Below are 6,412 nucleotides of genomic sequence, written 5' to 3' on the forward strand. Positions count from 1 at the left end.
GTGGGACCAGTACCCCAGTGAGAGTCAGTGTGTGTGGGACCCGTACCCCAGTGAGAGTCAGTGTGTGGGACCAGTATCCCAGTGAGAGTCAGTGTGTGTGCAACCCGTACCCCACTGAGAGTCAGTGTGTGGGAAACGTACCCCAATGAGAATCAGTGTGTGTGGAACCCGTACCCCAGTGAGAATCAGTGTGTGTGAGACCCTCAACCCAGTGAGAGTCAGTGTGTGTGGGACCCGTACCTCAGTGAGAGTCAGTGTGTGTGGGACCAGTACTCCAGTGAGAGTCAGTGTGTGTGGGACCCTCACCCCAGTGAGTGTCAGTGTGTGGGACCCGTACCCCAGTGAGAGTCAGTGTGTGTGGGACAAGTACCCCAGTGAGAGTCAGTGTGTGTGGAACCCATACCCCAGTGAGAGTCAGTGTGTGGGAAACGTACCCCAGTGAGAGTCAGTGTGTGTGGAATCCATACCCCAGTGAGAGTCAGTGTGTGTGGAACCCGTACCCCAGTGAGAATCAGTGTGTGTGGGACCCATACCCCAGTGAGAGTCAGTGTGTGTGGAATCCATACCCCAGTGAGAGTCAGTGTGTGTGGAACCCGTACCCCAGTGAGAGTCAGTGTGTGTGGAACCCGTACCCCAGTGAGAGTCAGTGTGTGTGGAACCCGTACCCCAGTGAGAATCAGTGTGTGTGGGACCCATACCCCAGTGAGAGTCAGTGTGTGTGAAACCCGTATCCCAGTGAGAGTCAGTGTGTGGAACCGGACCCCAGTGAGAGTCAGTGCGTGTGGTACCCGTACCCCAGTGAGAGTCAGTGTGTGCGGAAACCGTACCCCAGTGAGAGTCAGTGTGTGGAACCCGTACCCCAGTGAGAGTCAGTGTGTGTGGAACCCGTACCGCAGTGAGAGTCAGTGTGTATGGAACCCATACCCCAGTGAGAGTCAATGTGTGTGGTACCCGTACCCCAGTGAGAGTCAGTGTGTGTGGAACCCTCACCCCAGTAAGAGTCAGTGTGTGTGGGACCCGTACCGCAGTGAGAGTCAGTGTGTGTGGAACCCTCACCCCAGTGAGAGTCAGTGTGTGTGGGACCTGTACCCCAGTGAGAGTCAGTGTGTGTCGAACCCGTACCCCAGTGAGAGTCAGTGTGTGTGGAACCGTTACCCAGTGAGAGTCAGTGTGTGGAACACGTACCCCAGTGAGAGTCAGTGTGTGTCGAACCCGTACCCCAGTGAGAGTCAGTGTGTGTCGAACCCGTACCCCAGTGAGAGTCAGTGTGTGTGGAACCGTTACCCAGTGAGAGTCAGTGTGTGGAACACGTACCCCAGTGAGAGTCAGTGTGTGGAACCCGTACCCCTGTGAGAGTCAGTGTGTGTGGAACCCGTACCCCAGTGACAGTCAGTGTGTGGGACCCGTACCCCAGTCAGTGTCCGTGTGTGTGCGAAATGTACCCCAGTGAGAGTCAGTGTGTGTGGAACCCGTACCCCAGTGAGAGTCAGTGTGTGCGGAACCCGTAACCCAGTGAGAGTCAGTATGTGGGAAATGTACCCGAGTGAGAGTCAGTGTGTGCGGAACCCGTACCCCAGTGAGAGTCAGTGTGTGCGGAACCCGTAACCCAGTGAGAGTCAGTATGTGGGAAATGTACCCCAGTGAGAGTCAGTGTGTGTGGAACCCGTACCCCAGTGAGAGTCAGTGTGTGCGGAACCCGTACCCCAGTGAGAGTCAGTATGTGGGAAATGTACCCGAGTGAGAGTCAGTGTGTGCGGAACCCGTACCCCAGTGAGAGTCAGTGTGTGTGGAACCCGTCCCCCAGTGAGAGTCAGTGTGTGTGGAACCCGTACCCCAGTGAGAATCAGTGTGTGTGGAACCCGTACCCCAGCGAGAATCAGTGTGTGTGAGACCCTCACCCCAGTGAGAGTCAGTGTGTGTGGAACCCGTACCCCAGTGAGAGTCAGTGTGTGTGGGACCAGTACCCCAGTGAGAGTCAGTGTGTGTGGGACTCTCACCCCAGTGAGAGTCAATGTGTGTGGGACCCGTACCCCAGTGAGAGTCAGTGTGTGTGGGACCAGTACCCCAGTGAGAGTCAGTGTGTGTGGGACCAGTACCCCAGTGAGAGTCAGTGTGTGTGGGACTCTCACCCCAGTGAGAGTCAATGTGTGTGGGAACCGTACCCCAGTGAGAGTCAGTGTGTGTGGGACCAGTACCCCAGTGAGAGTCAGTGTGTGTGGGACTCTCACCCCAGTGAGAGTCAATGTGTGTGGGACCAGTACCCCAGTGAGAGTCAGTGTGTGTTGGACCCTCACCCCAGTGAGAGTCAATGTGTGTGGGTCTCGTACTCCAGTGAGAGTCAATGTGTGTGGGACCAGTCCCCCAGTGTGAGTCAGTGTGTGTGGGACCCTCACCCCAGTGAGAGTCAATGTGTGTGGGACTCGTACCCCAGTGAGAGTCAATGTGTGTGGGACCCGTACCCCAGTGAGAGTCAGTGTGTGTGGGACCAGTACCCCAGTGAGAGTCAGTGTGTGTGGGACCAGTCCCCCAGTGAGAGTCAATGTGTGTGGGACCCTCACCCCAGTGAGAGTCAGTGTGTGTGGGACTCGTACCCCAGTGAGAGTCAGTGTGTGTGGGACCCGTACCCCAGTGAGAGTCAGTGTGTGTGGGACCAGTCCCCCAGTGAGAGTCAATGTGTGTGGGACCCTCACCCCAGTGAGAGTCAGTGTGTGTGGGACCCTCACCCCAGTGAGAGTCAGTGTGTGTGACACCCATACCCCAGTGAGAGTCAGTGTGTGTGGGACCAGTACCCCAGTGAGAGTCAGTGTGTGTGGGACCAGTATCCCAGTGAGAGTCAGTGTGTGTGGGACTCGTACCCCAGTGAGAGTCAGTGTGTGTGGGACCCGTACCCCAGAGAGAGTCAGTGTGTGTGGGACCCGTACCCCAGTGAGAGTCAGTGTGTGTGGGACCCGTACCCCAGTGAAAGTCAGTGTGTGTGGGACCAGTACCCCAGTGAGAGTCAGTGTGTGTGGGACCCGTACCCCATTGAGAGTCAGTGTGTGTCAGACCCATACCCCAGTGAGAGTCAGTGTGTGTGGGACCCGTACCCCAGTGAGAGTCAGTGTGTGGGACCAGTATCCCAGTGAGAGTCAGTGTGTGTGGAACCCGTACCCCACTGAGAGTCAGTGTGTGGGAAACGTACCCCAGTGAGAGTCAGTGTGTGTGGAACCTGTACCCCAATGAGAATCAGTGTGTGTGGAACCCGTACCCCAGTGAGAATCAGTGTGTGTGAGACCCTCAACCCAGTGAGAGTCAGTGTGTGTGGGACCCGTACCTCAGTGAGAGTCAGTGTGTGTGGGACCAGTACTCCAGTGAGAGTCAGTGTGTGTGGGACCCTCACCCCAGTGAGTGTCAGTGTGTGGGACCCGTACCCCAGTGAGAGTCAGTGTGTGTGGGACAAGTACCCCAGTGAGAGTCAGTGTGTGTGGAACCCATACCCCAGTGAGAGTCAGTGTGTGGGAAACGTACCCCAGTGAGAGTCAGTGTGTGTGGAATCCATACCCCAGTGAGAGTCAGTGTGTGTGGAACCCGTACCCCAGTGAGAATCAGTGTGTGTGGGACCCATACCCCAGTGAGAGTCAGTGTGTGTGGAATCCATACCCCAGTGAGAGTCAGTGTGTGTGGAACCCGTACCCCAGTGAGAATCAGTGTGTGTGGGACCCATACCCCAGTGAGAGTCAGTGTGTGTGAAACCCGTATCCCAGTGAGAGTCAGTGTGTGGAACCGGACCCCAGTGAGAGTCAGTGCGTGTGGTACCCGTACCCCAGTGAGAGTCAGTGTGTGCGGAAACCGTACCCCAGTGAGAGTCAGTGTGTGGAACCCGTACCCCAGTGAGAGTCAGTGTGTGTGGAACCCGTACCCCAGTGAGAGTCAGTGTGTGTGGAACCCGTACCGCAGTGAGAGTCAGTGTGTATGGAACCCATACCCCAGTGAGAGTCAATGTGTGTGGTACCCATACCCCAGTGAGAGTCAGTGTGTGTGGAACCCTCACCCCAGTAAGAGTCAGTGTGTGTGGGACCCGTACCGCAGTGAGAGTCAGTGTGTGTGGAACCCATACCCCAGTGAGAGTCAGTATGTGGGAAATGTACCCGAGTGAGAGTCAGTGTGTGTGGGACCCGTACCCCAGTGAGAGTCAGTGTGTGGGACCCGTACCCCAGTGAGAGTCAGTGTGTGGGACCCGTACCCCAGTGAGAGTCAGTGTGTGGGACCCGTACCCCAGTGAGAGTCAGTGTGTGTGGAACCGTTACCCATTGAGAGTCAGTGTGTGGAACACGTACCCCAGTGAGAGTCAGTGTGTGGAACCCGTACCCCAGTGAGAGTCAGTGTGTGTGGGACCCGTACCCCAATGAGAGTCAGTGTGTGGCACCCGTACCTCAGTGAGAGTCAGTGTGTGTGGAACCCGTACCCCAGTGACAGTCAGTGTGTGGAACCCGTACCCCAGTGACAGTCAGTGTGTGGGACCCGTACCCCAGTCAGTGTCCGTGTGTGTGCGAAATGTACCCCAGTGAGAGTCAGTGTGTGTGGAACCCGTACCCCAGTGAGAGTCAGTGTGTGCGGAACCCGTAACCCAGTGAGAGTCAGTGTGTATGGAACCCATACCCCAGTGAGAGTCAGTATGTGGGAAATGTACCCGAGTGAGAGTCAGTGTGTGCGGAACCCGTACCCCAGTGAGAGTCAGTGTGTGTGGAACCCGTCCCCCAGTGAGAGTCAGTGTGTGTGGAACCCGTCCCCCAGTGAGAGTCAGTGTGTGTGGAACCCGTACCCCAGTGAGAATCAGTGTGTGTGGAACCCGTACCCCAGCGAGAATCAGTGTGTGTGAGACCCTCACCCCAGTGAGAGTCAGTGTGTGTGGAACCCGTACCCCAGTGAGAGTCAGTGTGTGTGGGACCAGTACCCCAGTGAGAGTCAGTGTGTGTGGGACTCTCACCCCAGTGAGAGTCAATGTGTGTGGGACCCGTACCCCAGTGAGAGTCAGTGTGTGTGGGACCAGTACCCCAGTGAGAGTCAGTGTGTGTGGGACCAGTACCCCAGTGAGAGTCAGTGTGTGTGGGACTCTCACCCCAGTGAGAGTCAATGTGTGTGGGACCCGTACCCCAGTGAGAGTCAGTGTGTGTGGGACCAGTACCCCAGTGAGAGTCAGTGTGTGTGGGACTCTCACCCCAGTGAGAGTCAATGTGTGTGGGACCCGTACCCCAGTGAGAGTCAGTGTGTGTTGGACCCTCACCCCAGTGAGAGTCAATGTGTGTGGGTCTCGTACCCCAGTGAGAGTCAATGTGTGTGGGACCAGTCCCCCAGTGTGAGTCAGTGTGTGTGGGACCCTCACCCCAGTGAGAGTCAATGTGTGTGGGACTCGTACCCCAGTGAGAGTCAATGTGTGTGGGACCCGTACCCCAGTGAGAGTCAGTGTGTGTGGGACCAGTACCCCAGTGAGAGTCAGTGTGTGTGGGACCAGTCCCCCAGTGAGAGTCAATGTGTGTGGGACCCTCACCCCAGTGAGAGTCAGTGTGTGTGGGACTCGTACCCCAGTGAGAGTCAGTGTGTGTGGGACCCGTACCCCAGTGAGAGTCAGTGTGTGTGGGACCAGTCCCCCAGTGAGAGTCAATGTGTGTGGGACCCTCACCCCAGTGAGAGTCAGTGTGTGTGGGACCCGCACCCCAGTGAAAGTCAGTGTGTGTGGGACCAGTACCCCAGTGAGAGTCAGTGTGTGTGGGACCCGTACCCCATTGAGAGTCAGTGTGTGTCAGACCCATACCCCAGTGAGAGTCAGTGTGTGTGGGACCCTCACCCCAGTGAGAGTCAGTGTGTGTGACACCCATACCCCAGTGAGAGTCAGTGTGTGTGGGACCAGTATCCCAGTGAGAGTCAGTGTGTGTGCAATCCGTACCCCACTGAGAGTCAGTGTGTGGGAAATGTACCCCAGTGAGAGTCAGTGTGTGGAACCTGTACCCCAATGAGAATCAGTGTGTGTGGAACCCGTACCCCAGTGAGAATCAGTGTGTGTGAGACCCTCAACCCAGTGAGAGTCAGTGTGTGTGGGACCCGTACCTCAGTGAGAGTCAGTGTGTGTGGGACCAGTACTCCAGTGAGAGTCAGTCTGTGTGGGACCCGTACCCCAGTGAGAGTCAGTCTGTGTGCGACCCATACCCCAGTGAGAGTCAGTGTGTGTGGGACCCGTACCCCAGTGAGAGTCAGTGTGTGTGGAACCCGTACCCCAGTGAGAGTCAGTGTGTGTTGAATCCGTACCCCAGTGAGAGTCAGTGTGTGTGGAACCCGTACCCCAGTGAGAGTCAATGTGTGTGGGACCCTCACCCCAGTGAGAGTCAGTGTGTGTGGGACCCGTACCCAAGTGAGAGTCAGTGTGTGTGGGACCCGT

Source organism: Heterodontus francisci, chromosome 46, assembly GCF_036365525.1.
Source record: "Heterodontus francisci isolate sHetFra1 chromosome 46, sHetFra1.hap1, whole genome shotgun sequence".
Classification (NCBI taxonomy): domain Eukaryota; kingdom Metazoa; phylum Chordata; class Chondrichthyes; order Heterodontiformes; family Heterodontidae; genus Heterodontus; species Heterodontus francisci.